Source organism: Euleptes europaea, chromosome 1 (genome assembly GCF_029931775.1).
Source record: "Euleptes europaea isolate rEulEur1 chromosome 1, rEulEur1.hap1, whole genome shotgun sequence".
Classification (NCBI taxonomy): Eukaryota; Metazoa; Chordata; class Lepidosauria; order Squamata; family Sphaerodactylidae; genus Euleptes; species Euleptes europaea.
The window spans coordinates 131,067,837-131,086,664 of NC_079312.1; positions in this window are offsets into that span (position 1 = coordinate 131,067,837).

Genomic DNA, 18,828 nt, shown 5'->3' on the forward strand with positions numbered 1-18,828 from the left:
CCACTCCTCCTCTGACAGCCTCAGTCATGCATAAGCTTAGGAAAGATGACTGAGAGTATCTGTATGAAATGCTCTGAATGCTGAGGAGAAGCCACTGTATTAAAGCTAAGTATTTTGCTGGAGAGACATTATGAAATGCACACAGGTCTCATTGGCAAGCCATATTATTTAGAAAGAACTGAAGAAGAACATAAACAGCAGCATACGGCAAGAGCGTCCCTAAATAACTTTTTTTTTTTTTGTAGTAACGCCTCCAAGCCAGAAACAATGCAATGAGATTAGTTGTTAGACTTGGCTTGATGTGCTGAACCCCTGTTCTGCGGTATAACCAGCACTTTTCTTCTGTACTCATCAGAAGGAGCCCAGCCAGAAACTATGTTGCTAGGAATTGAGCCAGATAACTTGGACAGAAACCATAGAGAAATATTTGGCTATCTGACAACGGCGGCTAGACTAGTACTGGCAGCATCTTGGAAACAGGAGGATATTCCAGATTTGGAAAAGTGGCAACAAAAGATGGACGAATTTGCGGTGATGGCCAGACTGACCAGCTTGATGAAAGAGAAGACGGCTGAAGAATCCCAAAAGAAATGGGAATGTTATTTTGATTATGTTAAATGGAAAGGACAGATTGTTAGATATAAGGATCCGCTTATAAAATTTACTATATAGTATAGAAAGAATTTATTATCTAAAATGTAGAATATAAGAACAATGTATAAGATGTTGGAAATGTAAGATGAAATAGACTCCCTGAAGGAGTGCAAACTGTGTGAATGGATGTGTATATAATGTGTTTGTTTTTTCTTGAAAATGTTAATAAAATATCTTAAAAAAAAAAAAAAAGAGCCCAGCCCTGCTCCTTCTGTGATCCATTTAGTCCAGCATCCTGTCTCACATAGTGTCCAGTTACTCTGGAGGGCTAACAACAGGACGTAGAGGCTGAGGCCTTCCCTAGTGTTGCCTCCTGGCACTGACTGCCTCTGAACATGGAGATTTCCTTTAGTCCCCATGGCTAATAGCCACTGATAGACCTATAATCCATGAATCTATCTAATCCCCTGTTACCACACCAAGTATTCTAAACATTTTGCAAAACCTTTCAAAGTGTTACATAAACTGCTGTTCGCACCTTATTCCCCCTGTTTAGTGGTGAAGCCATTTTTTAACCGTTTATTAGCCGTCTCATCCCAAAAAAATTATGACAATGTATACATTTTCTCCATTTCAATGATGTATTCTCCGTGGGTGCGAACGTGCTGATGATGCTTTGGGGACTCCCCTAGTTGCTACCCACTTTTCCCATGTGACCCCATGTAACTGCATGACTCCTTCCCCTCTGCTCCTGTTCCCTTGTTTCCAAGGCAACCATTTGGCTTCCCTCCGTCTTCCCATTTAATTTTTTTCCCTGTCGTTCAGGTGTGTATAGCATTGGGGAAAAGGGATATTGGATCATTTGGACATAGATATATAATTTAACCAGCTGCTTTAATTAATTCCCTCTATCTCGATGTCCACAAAGAACCAGGTAATTGTTTCTGTAACTCCCAGACAAACTGTCCTTTGCCTGTTAACCCCCTCTCTCCACTCGTCATAGGAAAGTGTGGAAATAACCCATTTGACCATTAGGGCACAGTAACAGGGCTTTCTATAATCCGACCTCTCGGGCAGGTGGAGGCCACGGGTCACAGGTGGAGGATAGCCATTTAAACAGCCTTCTGGTAAATCCTCGGGGGTCAAAATGAGTGTACCCAGAACATGTTTCTGTGAGCTTGAACCACAACAGTGGGCATTGCAAGGAGGGTGCCTGCCATGGCCGCCATTAATTCTCTAGCATCAGAAGTCTGGCATTCACGTTCCACATTGCCCTCTTTTTTACTCAGCCACTTGTTCCAGCAAGGGGACATTTAAACAATAGGATGCCCCCACAGAGGGGCTCCACAACAAAAAGCTTGTTGGCCTGTGGCTCCAAATGGTGCTAGCAAGAGGAGGGCAACTATACTCTTGTTGGGGCATTGGAGGTGGTTCAGGTACATGCTGATTTAATTAGCATATTGTAAAGGTAAAGGTCCCCTGTGCAAGCACTGGGTCATTCCCGACCCATGGGGTGATGTCACATCCCGACATTTACTAGGCAGACTTTGTTTACAGGATGGTTTGCCATTGCCTTCCCCAGTCATCTTCCCTTTACCCCCAGCAAGCTGGGTACTCATTTTACCGATCTCGGAAGGATGGAAGGCTGAGTCAACCTTGAGCCGGCTACCTGAAACCAACTTCTGTCGGGATCGATATTTCATCAGGGGGGTTAAAAAGGAGTGCGCCCAGAATGCGTTTCTGTGCGCATGTACCAGAACAGTGGGCATTACTGGGGGCGGGGAGGGTGCCTGCGGCAGGCACTCCAGAAGTCCAGTGTTCAAGCACCAAATTGTCCCCTTTTCTTCTCAGCCACTTGTGCCAGCGAAAGGACGTTGAAACGATGGGGTGGCCCCATTCCCGGGCTTCACTACAAAGCTAGCTGGGCAGTGGCTCTCAACAGCGCTTGGTAGTTGTGGGGTTTTTTTTTTTTTACTGTGCTGTCATTGGGGAAACTGAGGTGGTTTGGGTACATGTTGATTTGATTGCATGCTACTCTTCTCAATATGTCGGGCATCCTGAGGTCATGAGCAACAGAGAATCGCCATTTAAAACAGCTCTCCAATTAATCCTCAGATGGTCAAAGAGAATGCACCCATAACTGGTTTTCATGAGCATGTACAACAACCTTGAGCACTGCCGGGGTGGGGGTGGGGATGCAGTAAGCATCATTCTTATATGTGATTCTCCGACCAGCTTTGCTGTTGTTCTTTTCTCAGAATGAATATTAATGGGCAGGCGAATGGTGGCAGGAGGGTTTCCTGGGGAGAGAAGGAAACCTTGGATCTACTCTCGATTTGGGGGGAGGAGAAGATACAGGAGGAACTCGGAAGCCCACATCGAAACATTGACATTTTTGAGCACATAGCGAGACAAATAGTGGCGCTTGGGCACAAACACATAGCAGTGTGTGCAGGACCAAAACAAAAACCATGCGTCATGAGTACAAAAAGGTCTCAGCACACAATAGTCGCTCTGGAGCCTCCCCTGCTTCTTGTCCCTTTTACCAACAACTACACTGCATCCTTCAGGGTGATGCCAGTGTCCGCCCAATAAGAGTGGCCCACAGTCTTCAAGTGCACTGGATTGTGGGTGAACAGTCCACGAACCAGGCATGTGTGTCTGGATCCAAGGAACTTTTCTCACATGACCTGGCCACCATTAACCCGGAAGACAATGATGTCCAGTCTCTTGGATACTGGTAAGAAAAGACCTAGCGAATTGGTTTTTACATTGATTATAACATTTAATCACACATCACAATAGTAATCTGATCACTTTTTATTGTCCGCCATGGCATCCCCCTATAGCTGATGATCACAGTCCAGAAAGTTGTGGTGGTGGTCCCTCCAGCCAGCCATCGGATCATGACATGTCAATTATCTCCCCAGAGCAGCAATCGAGTAGGTGTTGCTGGGGAAAGGGGAAGTGCCTACCTGTTATTTGAGGTATGGGAGCATTTTTCAGGGTTGCATAGTGGTTATCACAATTGTGAGGTTCTTGGTTGCACACTGAGACAAGGGCAACACCAGAATAAAGAACTTAAAAAGGCCACACCCTAACAACCCCAAAGCATTGTGCCTTGACCCATCTGTACATGTAAACCCAGACTGCTGCTAGGGAGTTTGTGCAACAACATGGAATATTGGAACAGCTAAACAAATGATCGAGCAGTGCCCGTGAGGCTGTGGCAACACAGCAAAGGCATAATGACATCCTCATGAGGGAAGACACCGTGATGAGGAGGACAGGCTACAAAAGTTAGAGGAGAAACAAAGGTTTGAAATACTGCTTGAGGAAGGACGACAGGAACGGAAGCCTACCAGGAGGCCATTGCTAGGAGCATGGCTGTTATGGAATCTGAGGTAAATGCTGTTAAACGAATGGGAGAGATGCTTGTCAAAGACTGAAGTAGGAGCTATGCATGTGGTGAACATGGGCTCTGAGCCGGTACATGGCACTTACATATGTGGGGAAAAGACCCCCACCATGGAAGAGCATTCCATGGGAAAGGCCCTCCCTGAACCACCCCCTCCCCCAAAAAGGGCTACATTGTACGCAGGGTCGATCATCTTGACCTTTAACAAAACCTGTTCTATGGAGTTGCCTTAATGTTTCTCCCAGTCAAGTGGGCACTTAAGCCATTGAATGCACATCCTCACCTAATGTTGGCTATTAAATTGATTTTGTCTCAGCTAAACGAATCACGGGTATTTATGTTGCCTTCAAAGCGACTTCATGTCATCAGTAGTATGTCACCTGTTTGTCTCTCGCTGATTTTACTGTGTTCAATGTTGTCTTGTTTTTTGTTATTTAAATTCCTTGTTAAAAGTGGTGCACGTTCTCCAAGCAATCGCTGGTTATTTTAATTGTTATTTTTATTATATAAACAGTGCAATATTGCGAGATATCAAAACTAACTTGTGCAAAGTCTGAGTGAGGTAGAAGTATAAATGAGGTATGAAACAATCAAACATATTTTTGGAACTTTGCAACTTCAAGTAAAAAACACCGCAGCCACCCCAAAGAATCACATTCCCTCAAAGTCTGAGTGAGGTAGAAGTATAAATGAGGTATTAAACAATCAAACATATGTTTGGAACTTCACAACTTCAAGTAAAAAACACCACAGCCACCTCAAAGAATCACATTCCCTAAGGGCTAGTCCGCCAAGCCGGCATGGTTCAGTAGAAGCCTCACGCACCTTTCCAATCTTCGAATCCATCTGTCAAAGGCACGCACTGCAAGTGAGAATTGAAAATACAGGGTCAAGCAGGCCCACCCGCATTTTCTGATCTAATAACTAAAACTGAAGAAAATGTGCTTACAAGTTCGCAAGCAGCATCTCTCGAGGGGCTGCACTGCCAGAAGGACTCCCTCTGTCAGCGCTTCCCCAGATGCTACTCCTTGTGCCCTGGCCTCTCTCTCTGTGTGTAAAGTGTCTTCAAGTCGCAGCTGACTTATGGTGACCCCTTTTTGGGGTTTTCATGGCAAGAGACGAACAGAGGTGGTTTGCCAGTGCCTTCTTCTGCACAGCAACCCTGGTGTTCCTCGGTGGTCTCCCATCCAAATACTAACCAGGGCTGACCCTGCTTTGCTTCTGAGATCTGACGAGATCAGGCTAGCCTGGGCCATCCAGGTCAGGACCCTGGCCTCTCTGGATGGGCCTAACGTAAGTGGTGGTGCTCACCAACTGTCAGACAGAATAGAATCAGAGTTCTTTCTTATGGTGACATACCTCTTTGGCGAACCTCCTCCTCCTCCTGAACCCAAGGTAACTCTTCATCCTATCCCTGCCCCTCGGGCTCACCCTCCTCCACAAGGATTTGTGGTGGAGGTTGGGCATGCACAGGCGAGAGCTGCACTCTCATTGGGCAGTCTGTGTAAGAGAGTGGAGAAACACTCACAAGCGCAATGGTTAGCTAGATATGCTCAGATTGAGCGTACATGGCTCATGGTGTGGCTGACTGAACGGTAAGTTTCAATTAGCGATGCTTTGGGGCCTACCCTGAACTAATGCTAGTGCTAGAACTAGAGAGCCAGTGTGGTGTAGTGGTTTTCAGGAGCGGTGGTTTGGACCAGTGGACTCTGATCTGGAGAACCAGGTTCGATTCCCCACTCCTCCACATGAGTGGCGGAGGCTAATCTGGTGAACTGGATTTGTTTCCCTACTCCTACACATGAAGCCAGCTGGGTTACCTTGGGCTAGTCACAGCTCTCTCAGCCCCACCTACCTCACAGGTTGTCTGTTGTGGAAAGGGGAAGGGAAGGTGATTGTAAGCTGGTTTGAATCTTCCTTAAGTGGTAGAGAAAGTCGGCATGTAAAAACCAACTCTTCTTCTTCTAGTGTTAAAACTCATGTTACAGGTGAACTTTCACCAGGAGCAACACATGAGTGGCATGGCCTAATGGGCTTTTTGTAGGGCTTGTTGCACACACCAGCACTCTTTTGTGGCCCGGTTTGGGTGGCTGTGGAGTGGTGTAGTGCTCACCTCCCTCTGGTTCTTCCTCTACCTGCACTGCCTCCTCCTCCTCCTCCACTTCCTTGACCAGCTCTACGTTTTCCTCCTCCTCCGGTGGTCCTGTATTACCATGAAGGAAGACGCCACATTGTATATTTCTTCATGGTGGATAAAATGTGTTAATATTCTTACTTTTTGTGTGCAGTTGTGCTGCTTACCTTCTCCCGGTTCATACTCTCCTTGGACCTCTTCTTTATCCTTAAGAAGCACCACCTCCTGAATCTCCTGCTGCTGCTCCTCCGCCTCCACATCAGCTTGATGTTGGTGTTCCATGGGGCACGTGAGGGCACGTCTCCTCATGGCAGCCACTTGCAATCTTCTTGGGGTCACTGTGGGGACAACAAGATGCCATTAGTACACCAATTCGGCCTGTCTGGTACAGGTTGTCCATTATTGGACCGGCATTCAAGATGCCCTTTGCTAATGTGGATGGACACAGTGAATGTTCACAAACAAGGACTAATTTTCTCCATTTTGGCAACAATATTCCACTGATTTGACATGATGCCGCCAAATAATTGAAAGTGTACATTACAAGAAGCTAAGAGTGCCTGGCCTTGCCCTAAGCTTTTACCTCGACATATCATATGAAATATCTATTGCTTGTCTCATTTGGGAGTGAAGCAGTGCATGATGATTCAACTTGAGTGCAAAAATGTGAGTCTGCACCACTAGTGTATTTGAGTGGCAACATTCTTTATTAAACATTTTCAATGCAGTTGTTGGGACTCCCATGGTTAGACATTCTTCTCCTGTTGCTTCCAGCAACCACCTTAATTTCCCTCCCACTTCCGCTCCACAGGTTAACTGTAAAAAACAGGATTTTTGTATTGCTCCCTTATGTGTTTAATAGGCATTCGTGCACATTGCAAAAATGCTGTGTGTCCAATTGAAACGGGAGTCCACAATGCCTGCAGTCACCAACTCTGTCATATCACACTGATGCCAACATGGAGAGATCCCCCAGCATTTGCACAAGTATTAGAACAGACACCATGGCTGAAACATTGTGCAAATGCTCTCTGCACAGTGGCGGCTGGTCCAAAGGTTAGGCGGTAACATCTTGGCCAGGTATAACACTTGGGTTAGTAATTCCTTAGTGTACTGAGTAGATGCTAACATTAGTTAAACTTAGGGGGTGGAGCCTTATCCTCTTGGCGCCTGTCTTTGCATCTCGGGTGCCCAGCCACTTCCCAAAACTCCAGCATCTGCTTGAAGTGCATGGGCCTGGCATGCATCTGGGGGACCCGCTCCCATGCCTCCATGGAGTCCATAAACATAGCCCTCAACTACTTAAGCATCGTGGTTCCTGCCGCTGTAACCAACCTCTGCACTCCGAATTGCTGCATGACCAACCATAAGAGGCTGTACTGGCAAGTTACCAGAGCACCATGGCTACACGTTTTTCTACTGGTATTGGTTCACACATTGGAGTCCTCTTCTGCTGAATATGATCTCGAAGGGCATCCACAATCTCATGGAATGTTTGGCTAGTCATACGGAAGTTCTGCAGCCACTGTTCAGGACCCCACGGACCTCGCATGTAATTGTTCCACCAGTCCAATGTCTTTGGAAATACCCAGTAGTGAGGGAACATGGGAGCACAGGCAAGACCATACCACCATGCACGCATGACCATATCAGACTGTGAAGAGCTGATGGTTGCTGAATGGGGCGCAGCCCTTCTCGCTCGTACCACAGCCGCTGCTCTTTTCAGGTAGGGAAAGCACGCCTCTCGTAGAGCCCTGTGTCTAGCAAGCATCCTTCGGCGGTATGAACTAAGTAGACTTGGCAATTGAATCATTACGAGAAGCGTGACAAGCATAGCAGATAGTAAAACAAAATGCCAGGGATCCATTGTGGTGTCAATGAAGTGTTGATTCTCAGTTGTGCTGAGGGGAAGAAAAGTTGCGTGTAAATCAGGAAAAATGGCAGTTGAAAAAGAGAATCTTGACCAGGGAGGAAGTAATCTAATCGTTCATAGGAGGAAGCATCAGCCAATGTTTACCATGACATGGCACCCCCCACGCCCCCCTGCTTGGGCTTCATTTTATTTTTGGAGGTGCAAACTGACAAAGCAACGTTTACCAAATATATATATATATATATTGCACAGCCCTAGTCCTGAATTTACTGCCTATCTGCTTCATTGTATGCCCTTGAGTTCTAGTATTTTGCGAGAGACAGAAAAGTCTCTCTCCATTTCCTTCTAGCCAGCACTAGTTCACCTTTGCCTTACAGCCCTGCAGGTGATATTCTGAGTTTTATCATCAGGCCTAGTGTGGGTGTGGACAAGCCTGAACACGTGCAAACTGGCAAAATAACTCTGACCTACAGAGTTTCTAGGGAGCTCATTGGTTTGCCTTGCTGACAAGGAGCCAAATACACACTCGTGCACACACATCTAAATTGCACCAAGACTGCCTCTCTCTACAGTGAGCTTAAAATTTGGAGGTACCAACAGCAGTTCCCAGAATAGGGTTGGAAAGGTGTGTGTCACAGCATTGCTGGGAGCTGGCCCCTCCATCAGTATCTCAATAAGAGATCTCTTAGGGAATCCCGATTCCCGTGTAAGAAGTCTCAAATCCCATGACAGAGGAAAAGTTGGAAAGAAATGCAATAAACAACAGCTGATCTATGTGTTCTTGAAGTAGAAATAAAGAATTATGAAGACATTTGATTATTACTAGGTGCCGTGGGATTCTTAGCTCTATCCTGTTCAAGGAAGATAAAGCCAGTGTTGCACCTTATGGAGGACATCCATTTGGAACGTCAAGTGTCTCTTCTCAACTGAGCCACAAGGGTATATCCTCTGTGCGTTCTACGCTGGGATTCCTTAACAAAGTATATGTATTCAGTATAATATAGGGACCAATGAGAATCTTGGAAATTAATTACATGCTAATGTAGCACAGTGATTGAGGGTGAATTCACATGTTATTATGCCCCCCATATGTCTGCTATGTGTTTTGTTGTTCAGAAGTATGCTGGGAATTCCATAATCAGAACTCAAATCCAAGGTGTATAGGGAGGCCCAGGACTGTGGGAGAGTGGGCTCAGCTATTCCCCCCTGCACTGGTTTTCCAATCTGAAGTAGCCTTATGAAGCTGCTGTTTGCCCCATTGCGGAAACTTATATGTACTGATGCCTACACATAAGCTTTCTGCAACAAGACCACAGTAGCTCCCAAGGGCTGTTTGAGGTTGAAGGAAGTGCTGAGGATGGAGGCTTAAACACCCTCTCCTTGTGATCCTGATCTGAATCAGCCCCCCTCATACCTAGCAATTAGGTTGTGCACATGGAGTGTCCAGATCATGTCTGCCAGTTGGGCACATGGGGAACTTTGTAACATGTGAATTGGCCCTATTAAAGCTGTGAAATGAATCTACCTTCTGCCATGCTAGAGGGGGGCAAGCCAATCTCCCTTTGCCACAGCTTCCACCTTTGTGCCTCATGCCTGCAATATAAGCTAATAATACTGATCTACTTTATAATAATTGATGGGATAGTGTAGGTGGAAGCACACTGAATACTCTGCAGTTGAAATTTTATGGTATTAATTCATAACAATATAATAATATTGCTAGAAGCTATCATTTTACATTCAGGCACACTGTTCTACAGTTTCTAATCAGTGGCAACAGAATCCTTGTGCATCTTATGCTGCATCAGCATACAATGGAGTTAGCAGAGGCTATAATGCAGCCATAGTTAACAGGCAATGTCTGTGCACTGTTATGCCTACTTGGCACCTTGCCAATATTAACCTTTATGGGGCTGTAATACAAACAAAGGTGGGGATTAGAAAGGCTACTTTTTGCATTGGGAAAAGATTCCTTTGGGGTGTGTTTGTGAATAGTTCCTGAAATATGCTGCTGTGAATTGATTTGATACAGAAATGTGATTTATAAAAATTAATGAACAAACCAGTTTGCTACTTTCTGCATTAATCTAAGGTATGCAAAGACTTGGAGGAGGACAGAGAGATTAGAAATTTGAAAGAGGATGAGAAGATGGTCTAGGGGAAGTTGGCAGAGAGGGCAGAAAACACACATATATTAAAGAGATACTTCCAGCAGAGCATTTCACATCTTTAACTGCTCTCTTTGGAAGTATTTGCTATGACATCTAGTTCTTTCCATGATGGCTAAAGCATGTTTTTCGGCTTTCTGAGTTTTCTGATGGTCCAGAGTTTTGTGCTGTTATGCAGTACCCACCACATATCCATGAGGTTAACTGTGACGGACAGAGCAGGGTCCACCTCTCCCTAAGAATAACCAACGAGAGCTGACAGAATGTTAGGGAGAGACAGTGGGAGGGCAGTTGAGAGTTGGCAGCTGGGGAGCTGAGAGGGAAAAGAGGATGTCTGGCTGAGTAAAACCATGGAGAAGAGCTGCTTAGAGTGGGCTGAAAATAGTAACCAAAAGATCCCAGTTGTAGGAATAGGACCACAGTGCAAAAGGTCAATGGAAGTGAAATGTTGTAACTTCTACCTTATTTTTCCCAGGTGTTATGTTAATACCATAAATGAAAATTAACTTATTGTTTTGCTTAACCCTATGGGCTGCATGTCTAAGGGAAAGAAACACACACAATTTAATATCTTGGTCTACATATATGAAATGAATAAATGGTGTGAATGGAACAGTGTTTGAACCCTCAACCCCAATAACTCTGTGTGAGTCAGCGCCTGTTATTAAAAGAGCTGGGCTACCCTGTCTGCTGATGTCTCTATGAGTGAGAGAGAGAGAGAGAGAGGACCTAGTTGCGAAATGGTCATGGCTCTCTCTATATTTTAAACAAGACGAGAAGGGTGGAGAGTATGATATCCTGACGTACGTGTACTCTGAACCTGAGAGAGAGAGAGAGAGAGAGACAGGTGTAGAGGATGGTAAGCCCTCTGTGTGAGTGGAAATGGGGTGTCACATTAACTGTCACAACCTTGACATATAATGCCCCTCCTCCCATACCTTCTCACGTTCGGTCTCTGACTCTGCAATGAACATCAGACATGAAACTGATGATATTGGCCATTCCAGTTACAACTGAATTAGACTGACCAGTGTCAATGCTTGTCAGATTAATGATAGAGTGCCATTTGCTGCGGCAGAACAAACAGTGGTTTGCTACAGCTACAACTGAATCTCTGAGAAGTAGCTGGGATGCCATCCTGGCCCTGGGACTAGGCCCCCCTCCTTTTTTTACTGGGCCTTCTTCTGTTGTGATCCAAAATTGTCTATAGAGTCCAATGAAAGACAATTGAAAGGAGGTTGGATGAATTACAGCTCGTTTATTTGGCCGAAGAACAGAACTGGATGCCCAGACTCCCGGTAAAACACATGCAGGAGACTGGCCCACACCCCCAGAGGCAAGCCGTCAGCTTTATAGAATTTAGGAAACTACATATAACATTAAAGGTTACTTTACAAACATGTGAGTCCATTCTTCATTGTCTTAACATTAACGATACATATTTCAGCAGTCAGCAGTTCCCAAGCAATAGCGCGTCTATTCTGTCAGTTTCACTGGCCAGTTACAGACTGTACTTTCCTTCAGATAAGATTCATTTGCGAACAGGAAAGGAGGGAGGGAGAACTCCAGCCCGGGAGAAGGGCATCTGATCAGGAGATCATGAGTGTGTGTATGCTTGCGTGCTTGGTGTTACTGCTGCAATGCGGAAAGGGGAGAGTGGGCTGCGTGTGCACTAGGATCTTCATCCAAGAAAGGAAGTGGGGCAAGGGGGAAGCGGCTTGCTTTGCGTGTTAGATTTGCGTGCATCTGAATGGTGTGGGTATGGTTTCTCAGGCACAACACTTCCTGTGTCTTTAACTGTAACTTGATTTGCAGACATTAGCAGGCAACTAATGCTTTTCTCTATGCCAAAAGCTGCACCTGCGGATTCCCTCCCAAGCTGAATGCTTGTTAAAGAAACAGAATCAGGTTACGCTATTTTTTCTAATCAGCAGGGAATACTATTCTATCAGTGGAGCTCCCCCAAAATCTGCCCCCTAACTTTCAAGCAAGTCATGGATAGAACTGCAATGGCTTTCCTTACTATTGCACATAAATAAGGTCTCACCACAGAAATAAAATACAATAAATGTTCTGTTGCATTACTATTGAGGAAACTCTTATTGCATGTAATTCACTGACACAATATGGACTATAATACAGTGATACAGAACATGAAACAATATGTTATTACTATATGCTTATGATACAACAGAACAATTTTGATACTGTTCTCACAAAGAATAATTACAGAAACACAGTGAGTTTAAGGCTTAAGTTAAACAAGCCAAGTTAAACTGAAGTATATCATTTTTCTATGCTGAATTCCAAATAATTTATTTATTATTGGATAAAACAACTATGTAAAAATACCCAAATAAAATCCACACAAACTGGAGATCACCTTTTGATATGTAGCCACTCTAATAGCCCATCTCATATACTTACACCATGAGAATATATAATAAAGAAACAGGTGATGTCTGAATGGGACCTAAAGAATTCTGATGGAATCAACAGAATAAGCAAAAGGCATCGTAAGATCCACTGGACTCCCCTGCAATGGGTTCTTGTCTATGACTCTTCAAAAAATGTCAAAAACTTTGGCTAGAACCCTATTATCTACAAATCGAAATACCACTAAAAGGCATTCTTCCTGTTACCCACCAATCCAAACAACAATGAAAGCACAGACCAGTTGCATATTTTGAACTTCTTTAAGGAGCAACGCCAATTTGGGGGGGGGGGGCAGGAAGGCTACTTGGGTTGGGCCTCAAGCGGGACCTCAGATTTAGACCCATGGTAGTTTTTGACAACTGTAAGTTCACAACTCGCTTTCATGTATGTGTCATCATTTTTTCTTGTTATTATGGCTAGGGGGTTCAAAATCTGAAAGTGGCCTGGGTCTCTCTGGATTCCTGAATTGGCATATTAAGGAGATGCAAGATTACTTGTTGACTGTGAGTTCAGCTTGTGCCTCAGATACCTCAAATCTGGTCACACTTCTGTTCTCTGGTCATGGCTGTCATCAGTCCTTTCTCTAATTCTGTATTGTCCTCAAAAACCCTACTCATTATCTTTGAATTAGATTTTTTTTAACCTTAAGTGAAATGTTTGAACACTGTCTAAAGCAATTTTATAATGAAAACAGAGTGCTTTTTTAAAAGTTAAGTCTTCATGCTAATAAGCAAAGCCTCTAAGTCAAAGAATATGGAAATTTCAGTTTAGAAAAGAGAGCTAAGAAGTTGTTGTGTAACAGAACAGAAGATCATCACAAGAGGAGAGAAAGCAAACTTTGGAGAAAGACAAAGTAGAGAGTGGATGAGCTGACAGATTTAACAAAAAATATAACTCATTTGCGTTGAAATGTTGTGAAGACCAATTGACTTTTTTTTTTTAAAAAAAAAGGAGAGTGGGAGACCAAAGATGCTGAAATTTGCCCACTGATTGAACAAGGTAGTTTGGAGAGAGAGAGAGAGAGAGAATGGATTTTGGATTATCACTGAAAAATAGCCGGATGGGTTTTTCTTTGAAATGCTTTCTCTAGACTACTGCCAGAAGTAGGATACAGAGCTGGGTGGAACATCATCACAGTGACTCTGAGTGCTCTTGTACATCGCTATTACTGATTGGGTCAAAGTGACCTATGCTGAAATTGAACACCACTTCTAGGCCTTCCAAGCTTGCTTTATTAGGTTCTTGTATCATGTGGGAATTACTTTCTGTGCACATCAGGTCAAAAGCGCCCACTGAAATGAATGCAGTTCTCTCAGGGGAGCCAGATAAGAGAGTTTTTTGCTGTTTTTTTTTATTATTATTTTTGCTAGCACCACAACTGGGGTGTAAAAGCATCCTCAGCATCTGTATTAAATTCATCTATAATTGGGGAAATGGGCCCATTTTGACTAAACCCAAACAGAACTTCACTGGATGCTAATAAGAAAACGGTCCAATGTTTGACGGCATCTACCTCTCACAGGATGGCACAGCCAGTCCCTGAGCTAACAAGATATTTTATACCAGTGTAAGGAGTATTTCTCCTCAGGGAGCACAAGTAACAGAGATAAATGGCTGTGTGTTTTCAGAGATGTTAGGCTTTCAGAACTGGTTGCTCCTGAAGCAACCATTTTTAATGGCATCTCCTAGAGCAAATATTTTGTAATGTAAGAGGAGGTTTTTGTAATAGTTACATTTATTCCCATGGATACCCTGTCAGCATATGCCCTGTTAGACACAGTCCTTAGGAAATATTTGCCTCCCATATGGTGTTTGTTCTTCAATCCAGTTATGAAAACTTTGTGGAAGGTGAGGAAACAGTTCAGTAAATATGGTGGGACTGAAGGCAGTTTCTGTACTATTGACATCTTGGGCATATTTCTACTTTGAACGTTACCCAGTAGGGGGAGTGGGAAGTCTTCAAACATTTTTTGTTTGCTGATGTGCTTTTGCAACAGATGTTACAGTTAGTGGTAAGCCCCAAGAGTGCATCCTCCCTTTAAGTACACAATGCTTTATGGATAAAATGGTAAGTAAATACATACTGAGTACCTGGGGACTCAGTCCTGTGTCTGCAATATATTCATCAAAATAATGCTCTGGTGACACATTCAAGTATTTAATTGGCACCATTAGGAATATATATGAAAAGAAACCAAGGAGTGGGAAACAGCTGAGATGAGTCCCATGTTTGCCTTAAGACCCTGTTAGACACTACAGATTAATACCACACAGTATTGAGTTCATGAGAAATTTAACCCTTTGGTATCTTTGAACATGTTGTTTAGAACTTCCTTAGTTGCATCTCTACGTTATTTCATCAAGGGGAAAGCTCAAACCTACTCTCACAGCAGCCATCTAGTGCTAATTCACAATTGTTTTCTCATTATAATTATTTTCAAAATAATATCCTGTTTACCGGAAAGGAAAACTAGTTTCCCCCCCCCCCAAAGTTTGCTGTCAAAAATAAATAAACAAATAAATAAAATAGGGGGGTATCTTAAATGTGAATACTACCTATAGGTATGTACTGTAATAATTTTTTTTTGTATATAATCTTTTTTTAGGGTAGCGACTTCTTACATTCAGGGTCCTCTTCCTTTCCGATAGATGTGGTATCAAAACAAGGAATAAGAGCTCTAACATGAATGTAAAATACATTGGAAGTCAATGATGGAAAATGTATTATTAATTCAATCCACTTGGTAGTATGACACACAGCATTCCATATAGAAGTCCTGTGGTATCTTCCAGATATATCTCAGCTGTAAACCAAATCAATGTCACTACTGCTTTTTTGTCACTGCTTCTCCTCATCTACTGCCTTTGCAAATGGTGTGGTCAGCCCTTACGATACGATAGCGTTATGTGAAAATCAATGGATAGTATATTGTTTAGGCCTGAGTCTGTGTTTTCCTTTGTAAAGTGGCAACCAGCAAGATTCACTACTGAGTGCTGTCAAGTCATAACTAACTTATGGTGACCCTGTAGGGTTTTAGAGGCAAGAGACAAACAGAGGAGATTTGCCATTGTTTGCTTCAGCCAAGTGACCCTGGACTTCTTTGGTGGTCTCCCATCCAAGTACTAACCAGGACCAACCATGTTTAGCTTCTGAGAACTGACAAGATCAGGCTGGTCAGGCATCCAGGTCAGGGCAAGGTCCACCCACCTCCAGCAATTAAGAAACCTGGCTAAGCACGCATACCTGCCTTCTGTCTAAATCAAAACTTGGTTGTGCAAGGGTTTACTTGCTCTTTTCATGCTGTGAAGGCTCATTTGGCCTCAAGAATAGTACAATATAACTCAAAAGTTACAGATTTAATTTAAAATCTTGGTGGCTCTGATAAGAAAGATCAGCAAAGGTACACCCTTCTAAATCTATTGAAAATGGGCTTAGAAAGATGTAACTCTGTTTAGGATGGCACTGTGAGTCCCTGAGTATATGTATCTTTTGTAGACTTTGTTCTTTTTCATAGAGTTCATAGAGAGAAGGGATCTAATTGGATGAGTACAGAGAAGCTGATTTGAAATTGAGTGAATATTAGCCCTTTTGATTAGACTTGCAGTGATTCCTAATGAGGCACTTGCCAAAACGTTTCCTGGTACTCATTCGCTTCTTGAGTCTTAGGAATAAAATCCAAAGTGATTTGAATGGACCAGGAAAAAACACACCAGAGTTTCTGGTCACTCCAACAAAGCTGGTAGATTAGAAAAGAGCTCAGCTCATTTCTGACAGGTACATCACAGCCATGAATCCTCAGCTTCTCTCCCTCTCTGGGCTTGGCAACCTCCCTGTACGGCCCGGATAAGGCCTACTTGGGGCTATAATTAACCTTTAAAAGGGCAAGATAAACTTGTAACCTCCCTCACATCTAGTTTGACCCTAATAATATATATGAAGTGCCCTTCTTTTTCAGACCACTGATTTACCCTAACTTTATCAACCCCTATTAAGAGGTCAAGCTGCCAGTTTCAATTCTGGGCATTCATTCCTCTTAGCATGCCTCTTTTTCAGAAACTGCATCACAAGGGCCTAGGTTGCTAGTTATTTAAAGCCTGTGCCAAATGCCACATTTTGAACTCATTTTGACACAGCATATGTTTCAGAGGTGGCAGACACTATTTTCAGGTGCCAAAGAGGGGAACTATAAATTGCAATTGGTACTCAGAAAATAATACCACTAAAATTCACCTTTGACCCAAATATCTAGTATCTAAAAATTCTTCTGACAGCACAAGTCAATGTGGTGTACTGGTTAGAGTGTCACACTAGGGCATAAATGTGCGTGTGCCGTCAAGTCACAGCTGACTTATGGCTTCCCTGTAGGGTTTTCAATGCAAGAGACGTGCAGAGGTGGTTTGCCATTTCCTGCCTCTGCATGGGCTGAGAGAGTTCTGAGAGAACTGTGATTGAGCTGGAAAATGTTAAAATTACCAATATACAAATTTTAATAAGGTGCACATGTAGATTAAAAGCATAAAACTCCTAGTAAAGGCAAAAACTGACACGTTCGGTATATACAAACAGAAACAACTGTGATGTACAATCTTTCTTTGACCAGTATGAGATCCAAAAAGGACCAGACGCGTTTCGGCCTGGATAGGCCTTCCTCAGTGGTCAGTATAAAATTATAACTTATCACACATCCTAATATTCTAATCATAACATAATGGGCAGTAAGAAATATCTAAAAACCCTTAAAGAACAGTGAAGCTCCCTGTGAATTTCTTTATTTCTTATACGTTAAAACCTGGTTTCACTGTCTCACCTTCTGGTGTATGCCGGGTTCTTAAGGATGTGGACTCATCAAGCAGTGTATTAGGTCAAATTTGATATATTGGTAATTTTAAAATTTTCCAGCTCAACCTGTTTGGTTTGCAAACAGTATTTTGGTTGAGTTCCATCAGGATTCTCCCCCCCCCCATCTTTTGTTGCTTTTTCAGAACTGTGATTGACCCATAAATGACCTGAGTTCAAATCTACACTCTTCACGAAGCTCACGGGATGACTCTGGGACAGTCTCACACTTTCTCTCAGCCTAACAAACTTTACAGGTTGTTGTGATGATCAAATGGAGGATCTATACCAGCCTGAGTTCCTTGGAGGAAGGGTGGGATAAAAACATACTGGATAGCCCAGACTAGCCTGATCTTGTCAGATCGTGGAATCTGCTACGCAGAGTCAGCCTTGGTTAGTACTTGTATGTGAGGCCACCAAGGAAGTGTAGGGTTGCTATGGAGAGGCAGGCAATAGCAAATGACGTCTTGCCTTGAAAACCCTACGGGGCCACCATAGGTTAGCTGTGATAGTCTGATTGCCTTCTCAAAGTCAGTGTCAGAACTGTGTGCCAGTTGTGTGATTAGTACAACTTTGTCTGTAACACTGATGTGTTGACTCAGATACTGGTACCACCCCACCAATACACCTATATAAAATTGTGATACGATTCAAAATCCCATTGTTCTGACAAAACAATCACACAATCATCAGAATGAACAGGAAATTTATTTTACCTGTGATCTATCTATTTTTTCCACAAAAGGTGATCTTCCTTTTTGTATTCAAGCTCTAAATCTGATGGAGTTCTAAAGCAGCAAGCTTGTGAATTGCTATGCAGCCATACAGCCATTGACTACAATGGAAATGGGTGGGTGGCTTCAAAAAAGACTGATCCCTCAGTTTGTCTGAAAAATTGTGTTGGCCCACAAAGGGGCTGTGGCTCAATGGTAGAGCATCTGTTTGGTATGCAGAAGGTTCCAGGTTCAATCCCCGGCATCTCCAGTTAAAGGGACTAGGCAAGTAGGTGATGTGAAAGACCTCTGCCTGAGACCCTGGAGAGCTGCTGCCGGTCTGAGCAGACAATACTGACTCTGATGGACCAAGGGTCTGATTCAGTATAAGGCAGCTTCATGTGTTCAAAGGTCAGTGGTGCCATGTGGAGACATTCTCCAAAGGTATCACTAGCCGTTCCTGCAGAGTAGGAAGCAATGTGATATAGACCCACTCAGGTTTTCAAAAGTGCATCCTATTATTTAAAGTGGGATCACTACTCATTTCAAGGCAAAAATGAGCCTTAAGGTTTAAAAATGATAGTGCAGTCAGCAGCTACTTCTATCTACACTATAGGTGCTTGTTACAATACTTGCCACACCTTGGTAGAGATGT